The 23,301-nt window shown below is 38.7% G+C and overlaps 1 protein-coding gene across 3 annotated transcripts in view; it reads right to left on the bottom strand.

Moving 5' to 3' along the window:
• chrm3a (cholinergic receptor, muscarinic 3a) overlaps nucleotides 1–21,152 on the bottom strand; it is a 96,849-nt gene extending 75,697 nt beyond the window's left edge. The window contains exon 1 of one of the 3 annotated variants that reach the window (XM_033979729.2): nucleotides 20,981–21,152. The gene's annotated coding sequence lies outside the window, so the exon portion shown is untranslated. Of the gene's footprint in view, nucleotides 1–6,402; nucleotides 6,485–20,980 lie in introns of those variants that run through there. The other 2 variants (XM_055227262.1, XM_055227261.1) reach the window with 2 other exon arrangements.
• Nucleotides 21,153–23,301: the final 2,149 nt, after the last annotated feature.

Raw genomic sequence — 23,301 nt, 5'->3', positions numbered from 1 at the left:
CGTATAATCAAATAAACAGCCAACTGGGGAATAAAACGCAAATACATAAAAGTGCAATCAGCACTAAGGCTTGCTAAGGATTACCTTTAATAGAGCTTGTCCCACTTAGAAATTCTGTAAGCGCCATAGAGGGTAAAAATATAGGGAAATCTTCCATTGCATTAGATTCTTATTTGGGGATATTTGAAGAAGGCTGACTGTGGGAATTGCTATCAGGGCAGGTTTACATCAAGCTTCACGAAAATGAGAAGAATAAAAATGGGAATGTATGCTTCAACAATCTTCAAGTAGTAAAACTTTTCAAGATGCTGTAGCCAATATTAGATTATAGCTGCAACTGACACAACTGTTAAATGCATACAGTTTTTGAGAGATGTGTGTGGGGGTAAGAAAGTGTGTATACATGTATATACTTATATATTTTATTTATTTATTTTTAGGGCATAGAAATATATATATATATATATATATATATATATATATATATATATATATATATATATATATATATATATATATATATATATATATATATATATATATATATATATATATATATATATATATATATATATAAAAGAATTATATTGATAAATGTTAGAACATGTTTTAGGGGTTTAAAGTACAGGTACAAGATTTTTCTATTAAAAAGACAAGATATTTTGCTGATTTTCAGAGGACATTTTGATTTGACTCGATAGTTGCGGCAACTCAGATTGTGATTTTGAATACATTGTGATAAATTGTGCAGCCCTAAAATATGCACTAATACACTGAACTGAGAGCTCATATCGTAGGGAGAGCATCCTCTAAAATAATGCAGAATTAACAGATTGCTGCAAGAAACTAAATCAAGCCTTGTCTCTTTAAAACGCCAAACCCCAAACAAAGAAATCCATGTTTTACAGCACGCTCGCCTCCAGTAGCCCAAAGGTGGTGACTTGATTTAAACTCACTGTCTGCCTGGTGCCAGCTGCCATTATCAGACTATTGATCTGAGTGGAGAAGACAGTGTCAGGTAATGAGAGATCTGTGGGGGAGTCACCTCAAATTACTGTCAAATATGCTCATAGACAATGCCTTAAATAAACAGCTTGTTGAAAGAAGTGCAAAGGTCATGCGTCATCTGTGATTAGACCGTGAATCGTTATCGGCAGAGGAGTGCAAATTAAAAACCGGAACACGTTTTTGCATCATTAACCCTTCCGAGCAATAATGACCTTTGGTGTTCATTTGATCTCCAGTTTGGTTGAGCGCAGGAGTGAACTGGGGCTGAGGCGGTAGGTGGGTGGGTTCGCCCTTCTTTGATGTTCTAATGCTAAAATTCTTTTATCTCCCGTGAAGCGTTCCCCAGTCTGGGTCAGCTGTCCAAAAACTCAATTATAGCTCCTCTGAATGTGAGCAGACAGCACAAGAGGAGGAGACGGAGGCGTGTGGCATAGAGGCGCGAACAACACGCAGGGATGAGTGAAAATGATCAAACTGGTATTAGAAGACGTGCTCCAAACTACTCAACAAAAGCAAAAAAGATCATCTATCTGCACTTTTATTCGCGGAAAAGGATCAGGAGAAACAGAGAACTCCATTAGCACAAGCTTCTACCAACTCCTGCCCTGAATGTGTGATATCCTGCTGGTGTACAAATAGGCTCTAGCTCAAGTTCCTGTTAATGGCTAGTATTGATGAATAATTGAAGTGCAGTGCTTGACAAATGATGTGTATCCTTGCTGCACACAGTGAAATTCCTCAGCCCATTTACCAAGCTGCAATCCAACAGCGTTGTCACTGCGTATAAAAAAGACATAATACAGTTCCATAGACTGGGGGCGCTTGTGCACTTGGTCAAAACTTCACCAAGTTGTTTTTTCTCCCCCATGACGCAAGTTGCACCTCAGGAGGAAGGTAGAGAGGGGATGACAGAAGGCAGTCCTTGGAATATGTTCTATGTGTGTGTTTATGCATCTATAAGAAGGACACAGCTGCTGCTGGCAAAACTTCAGTATGACTTTGTGACTTGCGTTCCAGGTTGAGGTTTGTTAGTCTCTTTATTGATACAAATTTGCATCCTCCAATGTCGCTAGATCATAGGGCAGCCACAGTGCAGCACCCGGGTGCCAAGTTCACATTGTGAGCTAGGCTTGAGGAACAGTGCCAGAAAGAAACCCACCTAGACATGAGGGGAAGATGCATGATCATTTGGCCAAGAAAGATTGGCACCCATATATATGGAACATAACCTATGTAATTGTGAAGGAAGAGATTGCAGACCAGGTAGAGGGTTGAAAGAAGTTTACCTGATCAGATGGATGAAGTTACAGACAGCAGGCACATTTACATTATGTTTCAAGGGAGTTTTTCCAGTACTTATAGCCTAAAAAGGCACTATCTATAGAAGGCTGGTTCTGTAAGGACTTAACTCATTTTACATAATGTCCATTTATGATATATCATAAATGGATATATCACTGTTTACAGGAAGATGTAATACGTCACTAAAAGATACTTGCAGTCACTGAAAAGATGTAATACACGGCCGCTTGTCAACCTGAAGATGAAGAGCTGTGTCATGTAACCAAAGTAACAGGTTCCAGTGTGACGTCTTAAAATAAGTGTGTGTCACATTCTTACTGAGAATCAAAGTTCACCTCAATGTTTGTAACACATAGTATTCAACACAAGGTTTAAGAGTAAAACAAAACTTGTGCTTTCAACCTACATCAGAGTTTATATACTTTATAATTTATTTTATTTATTTATTTATTTTATCTCTTGCACTTTGCAATTTTTAGACACTAACTCTTGTCCTGTGGTCTGCAAAGGGACAAAGGGTCTTGTAGATAGCTGGTAGGTGCTCATCAGCTTAGTAGGGTTTGATATAATGAAATGAACGGTATCGAGTGATCTTATTGAACTTCATCATTTTGGCCAAATGCACCTCAGCAATAAGTTATAAAGAAGACAACAGAGTCAGATCCTGATATATATGTGTTAGCATGTGTTAATTCATCTATATCCTTCTAGCAAAATATCCTGTGGTACATCTTAGTGACCATGACCTGATGCAGTGCAGGCGAGGTGAGGAAGCAGAGGCGGCAGAGGAAGGAGAGGAAGAGCAGAGCCGCTTTTTACATTAGGCCTTTCATCTCGCTGTGGCCATTGGTCATCCGAAACACGAGAAAACTGACTCCTCGACTCCACGCTGCCTTTTTCCAATTCCATCTAGCTCAAAAGCATGGAATATGACAATGATATGAGACTCTTTTATTATGAAACAAGTGTAATAAACCATCCACGCACAAAGGATTTCAAGGGTATTGTCCCACTGCCAGTACCAACAAAAAGGATATTCTCGCTTTGCAAATCTTCCATCAGGGTATAAAAGCTATTTTGAACAGTCATCTCCTAAAGCCGTAACAGCAGTGAAATGCTTCCTGTTGTCCAAAAAGTACAAAATCCAGGAAAAGTTCAAGGCTACAGCACCTCACAAGTGCAAAGTGATAATAAATCTTCAATCCCTTAGTTTTAAAGATAACATATATATTGAAAAGGACTTGGACAAACAAACGGAAATAGAAGACGACAATCTTTCTCACACTTGGGTGACTGTGCTGTGGAAGCGATTGGACATGCATATGCTGGGGAGTGCATGTGTGCAGGAGGGATATCAGAAACCATGGGAACAGCTTCTTCGGCCACTTGTTTGTCTTCAGCACAAGTTATTTGTTCAGTTTGACCTTTTAATGCTGCACAAACAGGCGGTTCTAAACAGCGGGGGCTACCAAATCTTTACTGTGCCTCGAAAAATACAGGAAATCATCGCTGTATCAAAGTACTAGACAATAGTTACTGCTAATGAAATCGTTGTTAAGGCCTTGATTTCTTGCACTGAAATGGTCAGCTTAAGCTCCCGAGAAACCCAAATAGAGTTCCAATTAACTCTGCCAGTAGGCTTTTGTTTTCACTCGCATTGATTTGTTGCTTTGTTTGATAGCAAGGCTAGAAACACACAAACTAATCACTTAATTTTATGGAAAGACTTGTTGTAACCCAAGGAGAGAATTAAATGCCTCCGTTGTTATTTGAAGCTTTACTCATTAGGTGTAAGAATTTGTTTTGTGGGTTAACATTAACGCATTTTATGAACTATATGTAAAATCTCACAAAGAAGCAGGTGAATAAGCAGAGGGTAGGAAAATCCGTCTTGCAAATTATCAATGATATATCTTACTAGGACTGGAAGACTAATCTCAATTGAATCGTTCTGGCAAACAGAGCGTATTCTGCAAGTTTATTTTCTTTCTTTTTTTTGTAAAACTCCTCACTTACTTTGTACCTCAAACCTTTTGCAAATCAAATATTTTTGCCGAAATGGGACAGGGAATTGCACCACATTCTCATTTTCTTGCCCGAATTTGGTGGCCTGCATTGTCAAAAACCTTTAGCACTGCAGTCAATTTCCACTGATTCGTTTTTATATGAGATCAAATGCAAGAGGCCGAGAATGAACTCTGCATTTTGTAGAGGCGGAGAAATGGCTGTGATCCTGCGCTCCTCAGACATGCAGAGATGTGTTTCATTCAAATGTGGAACTGCGGGGCTTTTGAAGGAGCTATAAGTCTTTTGGAGTGCCCTGCTTGTTCCCAATTAGACTTTGCTCTCAACAAAACTGAGCAAAAAACTGAGACCTCAAATCCTGCCTCTGCCACAGGTGACGGAGCAGACAGGGACAAGTCAGTGCCAGCCCCAAACTGTCTTATTAGAAAATGTTCACGGTCCAGAGGGAGAAAACAAAAACAAGAGAAAAGTGGGCTCAAGTACGTCAAGGCAAACAGCTTCACAAAGTTAGCCGGAAGCTTTTAAGAAAAAAAAAAAGAAATACAAAAACATATACATTTAAAGAAAAATTGTTGGGACCAATCAGACCTGTCTTGTATTAAATGAAGCAGTCACAACGCCAAGCTTTCAGAGGCGTGACAGTATATACAACATTAGTGTGACAAGTCAGGACGAGGAGGTAAGAGTCAGTGAGAGGATACCAGCATTTTTAAAGTCCAGAACCAAAATAAACAAGAAGTACAATATTTGAAGAATTACAACTGCATAAACTGTAGCAGCTGGTTGCCATATTGTAATGAAAAATATGGTTATTCTCACATAAATGATTAAGAATGTGAAGTCTTTGTAACAGTCCATTCATTCTGTCACATGGCTCAGTTTGGCCAGTCACAATGCGTTAAATCCCCACAAAGAGAAAGGCAGTGAAGCGTCAGTATCAACAATGGTGCCAGCTTAATACAAGCATTGTGCTATGATCTGTCTCAGTAATAATTATAGTCTATTTTGTATTGTAATACTAAGTAGTGTTAGTATTTCTGTACATTTTTAAGGAAATCATTTGCTTTTAGAATATATAAAACATAAATAATAGCTTTTGGCCAAGAATATTAAGCATCTACCCCTAAACTAAAGGCTGATTTCAGTCCAGCGCGGCTCAACATAATAATTAAAAACACTGCCATTGTTAAATTCTTTGCTTTACAAAAACTTTCATTTGTACCATAATGTGTCGTCTGTTTATTATCGAGTCTGAGAATATCTGACGCATATGCAATAATATGAGGAGATGAAATTACACAAACACAAAAAGCAATCAAAACAGGATGCAACAGAGAGTGAAGTGTAAAAGTCTTGGTAGCGCGACCTCATCTCTGCCTACAGACAGAAGGGAAGTTTTCAGTTCTAATCTTCCACCACTTCTTTTGTTGTTTTTCTCCTGGATCAGTTAATTCCACTCCCAGTGACTGAGGGCTGAAAGTGACAGCACTGAATTAATGATTCATTACGCCCAGTGTAAGCAATAGCAAGTCACTGACAGAGGAAAATGGATTTACACACATCTAGTGCCAACCATGACATCTCCACTGCAATTAGGGAAACGCAAAACCAGATACCTTCAGAGGAAGCAGGAGCCGTGCCAAAAGTCTTGCTCACTTCCAAAAGCATTTGTGAGGCATACATCTTTGGAAACCTCAAACTATTAAAAAATACTTACAACATTTATAATCATTCATTATACATGTGATGTATTGCTAGCTCAGGCTTGGGGCTTTCTGCTAAATGAATTTTCCATTTTCCTCTGTTATTGTGCCAGTATCTTGAGTGCGTACACCTTATGTTGAACAAGAACTTTAAATGGGTTGTTAGTTTTGCGGGATATAAAGTGCAGGCATAAAATTTTCATGAACTAAAACAGTATTTAACAATTCAAAATGAAACATGCCCATCCAGGAACACAATGGTTTCTTGGGTCATTTTTCTTTTCTCATACTCAGTATTTTTCTTCCAAAAAAAAGTTACAATATAAATGTATAAATGTCTTAATCTTCAATGTCCGTGGTTCACCTCCAGGCGGTGTACTCAGCCACGCTGTGCAGATTACTCGTTCGCTTCTTGAGCTTCTATTTTCGGGAGAGTGTTGTTGGAGTTCTCAAATGTTATATCATCGTCTCCCTCCTACCTTCTTCTTCCCAGCTCTGCTTCCCTCTCTGCCTTTGTCACGACCTGGAGACAAGGCGTGTGTAAATTATTCAATTAAAATTCAGCTCTGTTAAGAGGAAAAGAGGAATGCCTGGCCAGAGCGTCTCCTTTCATTTCTTATGGTTTTTAAAGCCTGTAATATTGAGACACAGCCCACTTCTTTGCAACTTTCTCCATCGTGACAAAGGCCTGGCCAAGATTCTATTTAAAAATGCATGAAAATTTCTTTCAACAACAAACCCTTTGAGCAAAAAGGGGTTTGGTTTTATAAAGTATTCAGAGTCAGACACATCTGCTGATACACAGAAAAAAAAGTTATTCATGAATTTTTATCTACTGACATATGCATCTTATGGCCTGCAATGCTGCTTCTTCATCTGCTGCAACATGTTTGCTACATCTAGTTCTTCCAACCCTAATCTTTAAGATTTAATCAACATAAAATAAACACTATGCTAATATCAATATTGGTGATATTGGAGGATTTTATCAGTCAACCATGCCATGGATTGATATCACTAACGGCAAATCACAATTGTCAAAATAAGGTATATATTGTATATCAGGAGTTAAAAAAAAATATGTTGGACCAATCCTTAAAAAACAAAGCTACAGGGTTAGATTTTATGAGTAAAACCTTCTCGGGGAAACAGGATTTTCTTGTGTGCAATAATTTCAAGGACCAATTCACAGAAAGAGGGAGGCATGCAGAATCTGTTCTTTGAAAGCAATATTTAAAGGACTTAAACTTGAAACATTAACATTTCCTTTTGAGATTTTTGCTTTGACAGAAACTCATCCCTCCTGAATATGTATGAAGGTGCACTGATGCTGACAGATTATGACGAGGTTAAAACGGGAGGGCGAGGTCTGACTGGAGGTACAGGGGCGGCCCATCTGCATACGTCTCTCTGATGGATGAGCCAGGAGCAGGGATTGAGTGACCTCCCTGTTTAGACAAGCCATGCGTTGGGTCGAGCCCAATCCCTGTCATGGCCGCTGAATGATGGTCGCATTGAACCAGAGCATGCCCAATGACGCACCTCCGATAATGGCACTGGGGAATTCTGGCATCTCACTTTAGGAGGCATCTATCCAAACCAACGCAAAGGTGCCATGCGCTTTAGAGTATGTCAAAAGAGAACAAATGGATGATGTTGTCAGTGGTAGCACTACATTAGATAACACTTTTTTCACTGAGCATCTAAATAAATTGTGAGCGTGTTGGGTGAGAGGGGATTTGGCTTCCTCATGGCTCGCCTCCCGATGATGTTACCATAAGGAAATAGATTTTTGCTCAGACATCTAGACCTCCAAAGTCTGTACAAGTCAGAACAGAGCTAAATCAAATAAGTGAGTGGGAGATTTACTAAAGAGGAACAACAACGGAATCCCATAGCAACTCCAATGTCAAACCTGATTGAATAACAATAACTGCGTCTCTTTGACTTTGCCAGAATCTTCCAGTAATGATTGTGTAGTAAATAAAGAATTAAATCGCTGCAACTATGATTATCAAAGTCCTTATTTTCTAAAGGGAATTTAATTGTTGCTTAAATAATACAGGAAAAAAACAACTCAAAGTGTTCAGGCTTTGGCAGCAGCAATGTTTCCTAAACCTATTCAGCAAAACAAAGGAGTGCTGAAGTACAAATCCAGTGCACAACACCTTGAAAGGAAGCAGCCATCTGCAGATTTGTCATTTCATTTTCTTTATGCCTCTTTGGACCATTTCACACAAATACGAATGGATTTGTTATTCTTCAAGCCAAAGTATAAAAGCTTTTCTGTGAGCTCTAGTGTATTAAATTGTGTAAACCACTTAGTAGTACTTTGGAAGAGGTGGAAAGTAGCAAGTTTATTTTACTCAGCTAATTTGATGGACAAAGGAACACTGAAACATTCTGAGTGGTATCTGCATCCTCAAAAAAACATGATTCTTTGTTTCTGAGCATTTGGTGAGAAGTTTCTAATAGTTGTAGCAGCAAAAATAAAAGTTTAGTTTAGCTTATTCTTCATTTGTTGGCAACCACGTACAAATTCAATAATCTTCCCAAAAAAATGTGATTTGTACCATATTTATCTACTGCTACTTTCCATCTGCAGACCCTGGGCACGTGAACACACATTAAAATACACATTTTAACATAATAATTGTAGCATCTTACTTAATAATATGGAGAGCACACAGACTTTGTATTCCATGTTCTTGAAAAAAAAAAAAAAAAAAACTTTTTTGACAAGTTTTGCAACTGTGAATAAATCGACTGATTTTGATAGATTTGTGCTATATATTATGAGTATGATATTGTTCAGATTTCACACTGTAAACAATTTATAGAAGGATTAAAGATCAAAATATGAACTGATAAACCTGAATCCCACACATTTTAGAACATGTTTAAGCTACAGGTACAACTAGATTTTTCTACAAAACGACAGGATACTTTGTTGCAGAGAACCTTTTATTATCTAAATAACTGCAGCTTTTGTGATTTGTTAACTGCACCGACTCAAATTATGATTTTGATTCAACTGCGATTAACTGTAAACTCTAACTCCAGTGCAGATTTTGTATTTCTCAGCATCTTGGTATCCCTAAAATTTGACCCAGTTTCGCAGTGCAGTAGATGGTCAGAAAAGCTGAACGGCGCAGTCCTGATTTGACAGCATCCTTTACAGGAAAAACTCTAATTCTGCTTCAATCAGCATATCCCAAGGCAGCGCGTTGACAAAGTGTATCTGGTAAACAGCTGCATCAGAGGCATCTGTGCCCGAAATGTGTTCACAGTAAATAACCTGATTAGAACACAGCCACAATCCCACAGATTTTGTATTTTTCTCCTCAGCTACTCCCTGGTGCATTCACATATGCAAATAAGTACCAATTCCACACCCACGGGCCGTAAAGAGTCAAAACATGTCAGCCAGCTATCCCCAATACGTCTCTGGAACTTCTCAAATATTCCCAACCTCTTACTTCTTTAGTGACACGCTGTTTTACGTATCCCTTTAAACACTTGAACCAAATTAGTCTCTTGCACATTAGCAAGACGACTTGGAAACTTGAAGCTCAAACGCTGGCTCGCAAACAATGTAAATAACCTTAAGTTTGTAACGTCCTGATTATGATGTATGGCAAGTAAGTGGTGTTCTCAAGTGCACAAGCAAAATAAAGGGGAAGGGGTCAATATAAGAGCATGGAGTCTCTCAAAGTGAACTTTATATATATATATATATATATATATATATATATATATATATATATATATATAGACACAGGGTTATCCAGTTTCCCTCAGGCTTTTTCCGGAAGCCAAGGCTTAAGCTTATTTTGAATGGCTTCATCAAAGAGAGATGAAAAATGGTATCTATTAAATGAGATTATTGTAAGTAGCTTTAGTGAAATTAATCTGGATAAACAAAAAGGTCAAAGAATAGGGAGGAAAGGCTATGTTAGAGCTTACTCGGGGTCACCCACGAGAGAGAATAGAGTAACTTAGAATATTACCAGAAACAGGCGTGTGTGACCGAGCAGATGTAGGTCAATTTCATCTGTGGACCTCAATGCAATCAGAAATCAATCAGGGCATGCATTCAGCACAGAGGAGAAAATATCGGAAGCTGTTACTCGTCAACGTCAAGAAGACTATGTATGTGAGATAGGCAAAGCACATCTGATTCAAATGCATGGCAATAATGCAGTCAATAGCCTGGTGGACAAAAATGCTCTTTCTGTGTTTTTGCTACAGCACATGAATTACACATGAAGGTTAAGGCCCCTGTCATTTCAGATGTTCCTTTATGCTGATCATGCAATGTATATTGGCCTATGGGGATATTACAGAGAGCACAGAGAGAACCCGCAGGTAAAGCAGGAAATGTAAATGTCAGTCAATCTTTCCATATGAGAAACAGAACTGAAATGTAAACTAAATCTCTTGTAGTGGTATATGAGTTGTCAAGTTGCCAATGAATCATACTCTGCAAAGCCATTTTATGTACAAATGCCAAAATTTGAACACATTTGCATTTGTATAGGACTAAATGTTTTGGTTATCACAGTCCAATTTAACAACAAAATATTCCCCTATATAATACTGAACATTAAAAAGTAGATGTTGAAGAATCATGTTACATTGTTAATGAAACAACTATGCAGTGAAACTGTGAAACTCCAGAATCAAACATTAGACACTAAGAAATGTGAAAGTTTGGGAATATTGTAACTTTCTGTACCATTAGCTTAGATAGTGTAGTTAGAGCCATGAAAGAGCAAACTGCACCTTACAGTCTGTGTAAACACATCATCAGCTGTGCCACTTCTCCAAAGTTCTGTTTAAAGAAGCTCCTAAACAAGCGCTAGCACGGCTAACATGGCGCCTCCCCCACAACCCCTGCCAGCTTTGCTACTGCTATAGAGCAGACATGGCTATGGGTATGCTTTGTTTGCCACTTTCTTTTACGCCAGTGATTTAGACTTCATAAATCAGCCCTTGTATTTGTAATGTTTACATTGTGCATTACAATGTCTAACAACAAGCTTCCCTGACCAGCGGTTTGGATGTATATGTAATAAATATGTCTAGTATAGGTTGTGGTTACATTTCAATGGAACACAGACAGGGATCCGATAAACAGTTTCCTTTTGGACCAGCATTCTCCTGCCAAAAAACTTTTATATGGAAACATGCCAGGCATCCATCTTTCTGCTTTGCTTCTGGCCTGCGCTTCATCCCAGATACAACATAGTTACTTTTAAGACTCGCTTTGGCCGCTCCACCCTTTCTCCCCATCTCTGTAATACCTTGCAATCTGTTGATTTAAATTGAATGCGAAGCTACAAAAGCGCTTGTACAACTTTCCTGCTGAGAATTTGCCACGATAAGGCTTGTGCCCGCGGTTTGTTTTTGCACAAGGCTTGCCCGGCTGATAAGGAGGAAAAACACACATGATTGGACCCAAAACTTACCTCGGATCATTCATGCTTTTGCACTCCAAAGTTCTTTTCTTTTTCTTCTTTTTTTTATTTTTATTGTTTTTTTTCAAACCCACACTTTGCACACATTCCTGAGACGAGCTCCAGATGATTATCACTCAGCTAAATGGAATTAATCCCGCGGGAACTGTTAGCGCTTACACCAATTCATTCTCAAAACTCTTCAGGCCAGATGCCAATGAGGAGAAGGTGTGAGTCCAGGAATCACAATCTGTTTTGACGGCATTCTCTGGAGTGGTTTTAAATTAGAATGTTGTGGTACATGCTTATAAAAGGTTAAATACTGCTGGATTTTGCATATCTGTTGCATGAGTTGTTATTGTAAAATGTAAATAGAGGATTGATGTTGTCAACTGTGTTCATTCTATGTGTACTTCTGTATGTGACTGCAGTCTTATCACTAATTTGCTATATCAAATTGTGTACCTTCATTGATTGGCTGCCACTTCGACTCTGAGTCACTGGTTGTCCTTTGTAGTTACAAAACAAGTGTCCTTCCTCTTACACCCACCCAGAGCTGGTGTGATTGAACAATGCAGAATCGAGAGTCCAGGATAGTGACCGAAAGACAACATGTGCTTGGGTGATGCTTTAACCAATGGAAGCACCAGTTGCATAATTGAGGAGTTATTATTAGTAAGTACCGTGCAAATATCTATTTCTAATCACCTTTTAAATATTCTGTTTTTGCTGCTGTAATTGCATTGTAAACGAAATATATGCTGGCCACTGTTACCTTTCACAGAAGAGAATGGAAAACTGCACATTACTGTAATAATGGCACACTGTAATATTCTGTGTACATTTCCAGCACTGGTAAATAGATTTCACACTATGTAATAATGACTGTCACTAGCCTACTACTGAACAGGTTATGAATCATCCGTCACATCATCAGAAACACCTGTTGATTCATTTCCATTTCTGACACACATACAGTATCTTCTTATTGTTGCCTCACTGTGTCTGCTAGTCCCAATTTGGAATTCTCCCAAAAGCCCAGAAGAAGTGTCTGCCTCTGTTTTGGATTTGAACCTGAGCTGGTAAACATCCAAAGTAATGAGCCCGTCTCTTGTTTGCAGGTTTGCAGCCAGGATTGCAAATTGGTGCGAACCCCCATTTCCATAGCGTTTGAGCTGCCTTATCTGCTGCCATGTTGATGTCAGAGGAGCAACCTGACTCTCGGCCCGCGGCTCTGTGCCTTAGTGACTTGGATTAATTCTCTTCGTCAGACTTTAGCCAGAGGGCCGACTTCTACATCGCACTCTCGTCTGGTACAAGTCCCACCACTCTCTGCCTCCTTCTCAAATGTCATTCACCATGGAAAAAGGAGGAAATACTAAGACAGGTGCAGCTTTAAACTCCCGAAAAGACCTACAATGTCACCCTTGCACCTGTTCCTGCAAAAGAAACTTTGAAATCCATATATCTGGGGATGTTCCACTTGGATCACTTCTAAACATAGCGTTTCATCTTACTTTGGTGTTTGACATTGTGTATATGATATTGTTACAGTGATGAGAGAGGTGCAAAGAGGGGATTACCAAGCAAAGGTGTAATGTAAACATGCACTAGAGGAGACAAATATGACACGTGAATCAAGCTATAATAAAACACAGCTGGGTAAATAAATAACTGCTCACACTACTGCTGATTGCACTATATGTCATAAAAGCAATTCTCATAAGAATCTAATGTAATATTCATATACAATTTACATTCACGACCAGCGTCTTTGTTAATGGCTTGTTGCATACTGTATATTTTGTAAATAAATGGTGGAGTTGACAGCATACTTAAACAAGCAGCTGAAACAAAATGAACACATTTGTGTAACTATATTTTCGATAGCATTAAACAACTCCCAAAGCACTGCATTAATGAGTTTGTTTTGGTAGAAAATAACATTTCAGTGCAGATGAGAAAGTCATTAGTTTAATTATTTTCTGTTTCCACAACTGCCAACTTGGTAACAGCAAACAATAGCTATCAAATTTTGAACATTTTGTTGAGGCTGTGCACATTTCTATATATATACAGTTGAAACCAGAGGTTTTCTCACTGTCTGACATTAAATCAGACTAAACTTTTCCTGTTTTAGGTCAGCTAGGGTTACCAAAATAATTTCTATTTGCTAAATGCCACAATAATGAGAAAAGTTTTTTTAGAAAAGTTTTTTTTTTTTTTTTTTTTTTTTGAGAAGTGTACATACAGTAAGATTACTGTGCATTTAAACAATTTGGGAAAACCCAGATGATGTCATTGATATTGGCAACATTTGAGTTAATTGGAGACACACATGTGGATGTATTTGAAGCACACCTGAAACACACTGCTTCTTTGTGTAACATCATGGGAAAGTCAAAAGAAATCAGCCAAGATATGAGGAAGAGAACTGTTGACTGGTTCATCACTAGGCTCATTCTTAGGTGCAATTTCCATATGCCTGAAGGTGCCACGTTCATCTGTCCAAGTAATTATACACAAGTATAAACACCATAGGAATGTTGAGTCATCATACCGGTTAGCTGCGTAACTGTCGTCATGGATATGTTAGTGCCTTGCCGAGAATGTTTCATAGTATAGAAACCTCTCTATCCCCCTAGTGACAAATATGGTGCCACATGGCTAAATTTGCTGTTTTTCAATTATTTGGGATCACGTGTACTGAAACAAATGGGTAGATAAGACTGATGCCATAATGTGTAAAATCCCATTTGAATCAAACACAGGTCACCCACTATAACACACTTTTTTTAATAAAGTGCACAAGAAATGCCACCAGACATCTTGATCAATGGTATTTAATGCTGATGTCTTGCATTCAAACTAATGTGAAATTACCAAAACATATTTACATTCACAACTGGCTAGACACCATCAGCGGAGCAACAGACCTGTAAAAGTAAGGTTGTCAGTGTGAAAACAAACATTCCCCAGTGTAGCGTGCAGACATGAATAAATACAAATGCGTAGCACATTAATTTACTGATCACTGGAGTCAGTCACACTCATGAAATCAATCCATCTCGCCGCAAGGCATCAGCACTTTTATGTAAATTGCCAGACTTGCCTCTGTAGACTCGGCCGACGCAGCATGTAGGTTAGATCTTACACACGCTCATACAAAGTGTCGTTTTGTACAGAAGCTTAAGCCAAATCTTATCAAAAACCCAGCTGGCAGCAACTCCGCGGTGAAATTACCTCAACAGGTTGGCACAGCAGTTAATCAACACCTCTAAGTAGCACGAAAACCCTAACGTCACCCTCACCTGTACACCCAAAATGATCTTTTTAACAAACTCTGACGAGACCATTAAAAAAAAATAAATTCAGACTGTTATAATATTGAGAGACAAAGAGAGAGCAGTTTTTTGAAGAGACTGTTGACCCGAGTTAGAGGTACAAGGTTACAGAAGTAGGATTATGAAAGCTTCCAAACTGTGCCTATAGCGTACAGGCTTAAAAGACAATCACCTCGCTTTGAAATGCACTTGATGAGATACTTTTCAAACGGGAGAAGTCGACAGGCTGAAGCAAACAAGTGATCAAAAAGAGGCAGGAGACATCTTTCAGTTGCAATGAGCCAAACATTTCCCAACATGATTTTAAAAGCAGTAGCGTGCTGGCAAATCTGAAAAAGCCATTATGACAGGCCTATAATCACACAGTAGCTGCTAATCAGTGGGGATATCGTAGTGAATGGACTTCAGACACTTCCCATTTAAGATTTAAATTAGGAAGCGCTTGTAGTAATATTAAGGGAGCATGATTCGACACTGAGATTTTGCGGGTAATGAGTAAGTATACTTAAGCAATCCCAGGCATTTACCAACACCTGACCACTTAAAGGTGCAGTGTGTAACTTTTATGGTGGGGGTCTGCCACTCACTTGTTTCCATAGAGATGTTATTGCCTGGAATGTTCCGTCACATGACATTAAAGGTGTTGTTCTAACAGTTATTCAATTACTGTGTTTTATAGCTCATAAATACTGTAATATATGCAATATTATTGTGTGTGAGATCACCTCACCACAGACTTGACTTGTAAATCAGCTTGGTGGGGTCATCTCCTTATCTCAGTGGGGAGAGATATGTTTAATGTCATATGGAACATTACAGGTAAAACATTTCCATGGATTTATGCAGGTGACAGACCCACCATCAGAAAAGATCCATAATGCACCTTTGGAGGGAAGCTTCACATCATGCACAGGGATTTCCTGGAAGTAATAATATTGTATTCAAAGCATGCAGCATTTCACCTTGGCAGTACTAATCTATAGTGTCACTGTCAGCCCCTCTATGTCATTATGAAAATGCATACTACAGCACAGTGAGAGGCAATGTGATTTTAGGTCCAGTCTGAACCATGTGGACACTACAACAAGCACAATCCATATCTAAAGGGAGATTTTTCTCTTTATATTGAAGATTACTTTTTTAACAATGCAATGATATATATGCCAGGTGTTTGTTCTCACAACCATTTGGGCTATGTTTCCTGACTGCATAGTTTCAATATGTTATAATGCATGGTAGTTTACATAGGTTTAAGAAGGAGAGCCCTCCTCCAGTCGTTTTACGCAAGGCTTAGGTGTAATCGGACAGGCTAAGTGAAAGCACCTGGACGAGGAACAACAGAAGGAGATGATTAAACTGTGTCAAGGGAGTCTGAAAGTGCAAAAGAGAAATTCTGAAAATCTGAAATTTTGGCTACTGTTCACCTAACTTTTGTGACTGAGATGTCTGAAATGAAAATAGAAAAGGCTATGATTAGGGCACTAATACAGAAGCATGATTGATCAGCGTGTCAAGAGTTTAATTTCCCAAGTGATATTTACAGAATCAATACTGCATGTAGCTACAGCATAAACTGATGACTGTAAACTATAATTATTTGCGCACAGCTAATGTTAAAGAACACATATTATGCTTTCTTGTGGCTTTAATTCCCTTTTAAACTTTTACAATAGGTATTTCACATTTTTTTATTTAAAATAAGTCTGCATTTGGAAAATATACTTTGCAAATTACCTCTGTTTCCAATGAGTCATTTAGGCATTGGAGCTCCCTCTGCTGTTAGCAATAGAAATGACCCGGAAATAAACTAATTAACACTTTATCCCTGTGACAACTTTGGTTTAATGGATTAATTAAATAGGTGTGAATGAAGGAAAAATACAGGTCCAGATATATTCAGCATAACATGATTAAAAGCTCAAAAAAGTGAATATTGCATAATGTGTTAAACTTAAAACTTCTGGTCGAATTTGTGGGTGTTTTTTTTTTTTTTTTTCAGCTCTGCAGAAATAAAACGGTGCAAATTCACTTTCTTCCTTCTGTAGTTTGGTGTTTGACTTGAAGAGAGAATACATGTTTCAGAAGCCCACACTATCACTTTCAGAGTGTGTCTTTCTCTCTCACTGGACAGCATTGCTCTCCTTTACCTTGAAAACCTCCCCGAGGACGTCCAGCGAGGATGAGAGAGCAACTTGTTATTGATTTACCTGCTAAGAACTGACAGAGCTCGAGCATAAAAGCATTCATATATAAGCAATGAGTCCCTTCAAAATAAAAAAAAGTCAGCCTATTGATACTGTATGGCAAAGAAAGACTGATCAAAAATGTAAGCACATTTCTGAAGTCACAATGACACTGCAAGATCACAGAAAATGCAGAACATGCAGTATGTAAAATGATATATAAATAATTGCAGGAAAACCTGGAGGCTAGTAAAACAGCTGGCACACTGGGCCTGGTGTCAACCTTTGTAGTTATCACCACTGACCTCCCACAGGCTCCCAATCACCTCTCCTTCCCTGCCCATTGAACGACCTTTGAACTGTAGCTCACTTAGCCACATTATCTTGATTCCTGTGACTACGTGTGTCTGCGTCCCTGTGTGCTGGACATACACAATATCCTAAGGCAAACACACTGAAGCACATGGTGAGCACCTTATTGCCACCAATAAGGCACAGCTCCCAGCCAAAACTGACAATGAAAGGTAAGTGACTGATGACTGAAGGTTTTACTCACATGTTATTTTGGCTGTAAAAAGGACTTGATTGCCTCCACAGGACACCAAAATGGCCCACAGTAAAACGCAGGGATAACAAAATGTAGAAAAGTCAATAGCGATTTGTATAAAAGCTATAATAAATAATCTTGAGCTCCTGTATAGTCTGAACAACAAGTGCATAAAAATCTTCTCTATGTATCCAAGCTGTTTATGAGGCCAATGAGGTTTGTCAATGTCTTTCCCCGCACTGTCAGTGAAGCTAAACAGATGCTACGAATGAAGAATGACCACAGTAACAACAACAGCATAGGGGGATACAATGACAGACAGCCAAGGCACTCACCTCATAAGACTTTACAGTAATCGCACCTCAGGCAGAGGGCTTAAATCAAATTCAGCCTGAAATGCACTGGTGCAGTGGTGAGCCAACTCTTCTGACACTAATTGACATGGCTCTATCTGATGTCCACATTACCGGCACACAGCCACTGTGCATGGGAAGAGAAGTTAACATGAGACAGTTCAAGGCCAACAACAGGGAATTGGTGTTGTTGTTTTAATCATTGAACCTGAATGGAAAAGTTTTAGCCCACATGGTTGGCTAAAGATAGATGAGGGCTGCTTTCTTCTCATGTGGTCTGCATGGCTGTGAAAGTGGATTAAATCAGCTTTAAACATCAAGCCGATCTTTAATGAAACCCAATGGAGGAGTTAGTCGGTGTGTTTGGCCAGCTGACTCCCGTAAAATACCCATCCATGTCTCCTATTGCTGCCACTAAAAGTAGCTTGGGGGAGCTTGCCTCTGCGTGCCCGGACCTCGCGCCTGGTCCCACGCCCGGACCTCGCACCTAGTCCTCGCGTCCAGTCCTCCCGACCAGGCCTTGTGCCCGGACCTCGCGCCCGGCCTCAGGGCTCGGGCTGGACAACAAACAACTCTCTTTCACTGACTGCAGGCTCCATGTTTTCTTTTAACAGCTGTTTGTTTGAAAATAAATTATTTATACATTTAGGTGCATTAGAGGCAAAACAGGTATTTGTAGCAAAATACAATTTAAACAACAATTTACAAAAACAAGTTCTACACTAATTGTAAAGGTTTTTCACAAGCCAAGCATTACATCATCTTTTCATTTAAGATATTTTAACATGTGGGGTGACAGGATATTCTCTACAAGTTTGCGTTATTAAAAATACCATAAATGTCATTTTTTTTGTCTGTAGTGCAGGTTTAATCATTATAGAACTGTCCCATCTTAAGGGATATTATTTTAACAATAGTATCACTGAATTGTGTTTTTCACACAGCTGTCACACCATAAGACATCAAACTGGTGCATTTGTTCAAAGATTTGTCTGATTTTTTTTTTTACAAAAAAAAAAAAAAAAAAACTACAACTGATAATTATTTCTTTTGACCTTTATCTTAAACCTTTACCCCAGAGCTTCTCCTGTTGCATAAATAACATAAATAACATATGAGCTACTGCTGGGTTTTGTGTATCTGTTTGAATATGTGATTTTTTTATGTCACACTACAGGAGAATAAAGCTCCTACATCTTTTATTGTAGATTTAAGGAGATAAACATGTTGTTTGAGTAAAGAATGTGCACATATTATTATGCCACCGCCTTAACGTAACTGTCTTGACAGAAATGATACACCAGACATTTTAGTGTTTTTTGCTAAAAAAATACAAAAAAACAAAACTCGTTTTCTAAAACTATGCTTTTTGCACTGAATTTTGAAGGAAGAAAAACATTTACAGTGTCCCTTAAACTGATAATGAAACTTGGACATCACGTCAAGTACCCATTTATCTCCAGATTCTGCAAGATTGGTGACAAGGAAGTGAGATAAACAAGATGTGGTTGAATTGTGCAACAAAGTCAAAATTTACTCGTGGAAAAAAATAAATAAATAAATAAAAGTTAACTGAAGTAAACTGTAGCATTAAGTGAATAAGCTTTGAGATACCGTGAGTAAAGTTTCTACATGGTCCGTGTTTTTGTTTGGACTCTTGTAATCCCAAAACATCTGTTGCCGATAAACAAAACCAAAAGACACAATTTGATGAGAAGTTAAAATTGCCTTGAGCATTTTTGATTTCAGCCATCTGGATAATTGTGCAACATAAAAATAATCTTTTACCACTAGTAGCAATAGTGAATTACATAATAACAAGTGTTGAAATGTGCTGAACTTTTGGTATTTGACATCCGCAGTGGTCAACAACGCAGCGCCCTCCACCCACAGCCCATTTGGAAAAGTCATAACAATGATCAATAAGGGGGTGCTATCACGCACAACACAAGCATCTATCACGCAAGGAAAAACATGAAGAAAAACATTACTCAAGTGATATTGACTGGGGCTGAAACAATACATCACACTCAAGGGTAGGCTGCTGTTCACCTCTCTCCTTCTGTCTCTGCTTCCTCGCTTGGATGTCCGCCCCATTGAGAGAACCAGCAAGAGAAAGTCATAATCATCTGAACACACTCCTGCTCCTCTTTCAGACTGTGCATTCACCATGACACTGGTCTCATTCGCCTCAGCACATGGACAATTGCTTTGTTGATATATTGATATTAAAACAACAAAACCAAATGTCAAACTTGAGAGCTTATTCCTGTAATAGAGAAACTATAGCATGCTGTGTGTTTGCAGAACTTTGTGGTCTGATGAATAACTGGTCATGGACTAAACAAAATATTTGCACCATGGTACAAATGCCTTTTGCTCTGCTTTAACTCATTACCCAGTGCAATGTCAAAGTACCCCCAGGTCACTGAGGGGGAACATTCCTTCACATAGCCTTCTAGGGACTTCATAAATAATCCTTATTCCCCATTCATGACAACACACACTGCCATGTAAGGCCACTCTTAATTTCCTTTCGCCTGCCTGCAACAATGACAAACAAACACTTACTATCTGATCACCCAAATAATCACCAGGAGACGCATAAGCGCGCTGCTGCTTTGACAAATGCCTTTTTTCTTTTTTCGCTAAATTAACTTTCTGATTTGGTTATTCATGAGAGAGACATTGTCGATTTTCATTAACTATAAGATCCGAGTTTACAGAGCTGCACACGGCGCTGTGGAGCAGTCAAGGAGAGCGATGCAGACAGAAGCCGGCTGTGAAAGGTGATGCTGAGGGAAACCCCAGCAGCACTCCTGCCCAGAATGCTGTCCCTAAATTTCATGTCGCGATGAAACGAGCAGATGTTTCAAAGCAAAAACAAAGCAGCTTCCAAAATCTCTTCATAGTCTCAAAGGACGAGAGGAGGTGATTTTTTTTTTTTTTCCTGTGCGTAATAAAGTGCGTAAAGTAAAGGATCTAGATGTTGTGTGTGTGGAAAGTGGAAAGAGTTGAGTCTACACTCGAATACAAACTTTATATCATTTTCTTACCTTGACATTTGGAGATGCTTAGGTCAGGAGCCGTCTCAGAGTAGAATGATATCACGGAGCAATCCACTCCAACTTGTCACGGGTCCGTGTTTGGCACAGCCGCGCGGAAGTCCATTCTGTCAAACGTAAAACGCTTTAGTGGAGTGTAGCTAACGAGGTCCACTGCCTTCTGTCGCCAGCGAGACGTGGATTGAACAGCGTTGGGTACGAGGCACAGCGGGATCTCCAAGGGCGCATCTGAGTCCGTGCGTCGCCATTGGCCAGAGCGCGTGACGCACCGGCAGGTGGCACACCCGCTGTACTAAAGAGAGCCGATTCATTCAATGCAACTGTCACAGGGAACGAAGGGGCTTACACAAAGTCATACAAGATGAAAAAGTGCCATAATGATAACAGGTTCTGTGCCTGACAACATCCTGTTGTCCTTTGTGCCTTTTTCCCCGCAGACTTCACACATGCGGCTTTTCCGTTTTAATAATGAGTTGCACCAACTATAAGACATCAAGCTGTTTGGGCACACCGGATTGACTCGTTCATTTGGCAAGAGGGATGTCTTCATTATCTCTCGACAGCCGCGGCGCTTAAGATAGGATTTTTAGACCTAAAGCTTCCTCTAAAAATAATTAGCGGGACTTACCTCTTACCTTACGCTTTCAGAGCTTCAGGCCACATTCTCCACTTTTTCATCTTATTTCAGAAAAGTAAATGGATGATCAGGTATAGATATAGTTCACATATACAAATTACACGAGTTAAAATAATTAGTTTTGGCATAAAAAGTTATAGGGTAAGTAGGCGTGTCATAAAGACCACGCCCACCAGCGCGTGAGACTTTCCAGGGGCCACAATGCTGCCCACGTGGTCTGTTTTTATTTGCATACTGTAAATTGTTTAATCAAAGCGAGGGAAGGACAGTTCTTTTCACATTGTGATCACTTTACTCTTGTTTGATAGATTACACTATGTTTGCACTTATTTTTTTACTCATCTGTTTTTTTATTGTTTTATTCATAGATAATATACTCAATATTCGGTAACACTTTAAAATACGGTCCGGGACTTACCAGTACTTACGGTGGTAGTTAGTAGATACTTGACTGGTAGTTACGGTGGTACTTACAGTGGTAGTTTGTGGTACTTACAGTGGTAGTTTGTGGTACTTACAGTGGTACTTACAGTGGTACTTACAGTGGTACTTACAGTGGTAGTTTGTGGTACTTACAGCGGTACTTATAGTGGTACTTACAGTGGTACTTATAGTGGTACCAGAAGTGATACTTAGACTAATAACTACTGGTACTAGTACTGGTACTTACTGCAAAATCATATGAAGTGAATGGTATTAAAGAATATGGTGTTATTAGGCATATGAATCTTTGATTTCATTATACGTTCATAGAAAATACACAAGACAAAACACTGTGAAAACACAAACACTTTATTATGACAAATTTCACATTAATACGACAATCAGATTTAAAAGAAATTTCCAATAATGACAATAACAAATAAATGACACGTTTTAAATGAACATGACAGTGATACATACTGTAAAATATCAATACTTTAACTGCTATTTTAAAGCGAGACATTATGGTACTTGCACTATTAATTACTGGTTACCATAACCGTAATAGTTACTATGGTAATTACCAGTACATACAGCAGTAAGTACCACGGAAAGTACTAGTAATTACCAGTATAAACTACAGTAAGTACCAGTAATTAATAGTGCAAGTACCATAATGTCTCGCTTTAAAATAGCAGTTAAAGTATTGATATTTTACAGTATGTGTCACTGTCATGTTCATTTAAAACGTGTCATTTATTTGTTATTGTCATTATTGGAAATTTCTTTTAAATCTGATTGTCGTATTAATGTGAAATTTGTCATAATAAAGTGTTTGTGTTTTCACAGTGTTTTGTCTTGTGTATTTTCTATGAACGTATAATGAAATCAAAGATTCATATGCCTAATAACACCATATTCTTTAATACCATTCACTTCATATGATTTTGCAGTAAGTACCAGTACTAGTACCAGTAGTTATTAGTCTAAGTATCACTTCTGGTACCACTATAAGTACCACTGTAAGTACCACTGTAAGTACCACTGTAAGTACCGCTGTAAGTACCACAAACTACCACTGTAAGTACCACTGTAAGTACCACTGTAAGTACCACTATAAGTACCACTATAAGTACCACTGTAAGTACCACAAACTACCACTGTAAGTACCACCGTAACTACCAGTCAAGTATCTACTAACTACCACCGTAAGTCCCGGACCGTATTTTAAAGTGTTACCCAATATTCAAAT

This window comes from Periophthalmus magnuspinnatus, chromosome 15, assembly GCF_009829125.3.
Source record: "Periophthalmus magnuspinnatus isolate fPerMag1 chromosome 15, fPerMag1.2.pri, whole genome shotgun sequence".
Classification (NCBI taxonomy): Eukaryota; Metazoa; Chordata; class Actinopteri; order Gobiiformes; family Gobiidae; genus Periophthalmus; species Periophthalmus magnuspinnatus.
This window is presented reverse-complemented; position numbering and strand designations above follow the sequence as displayed.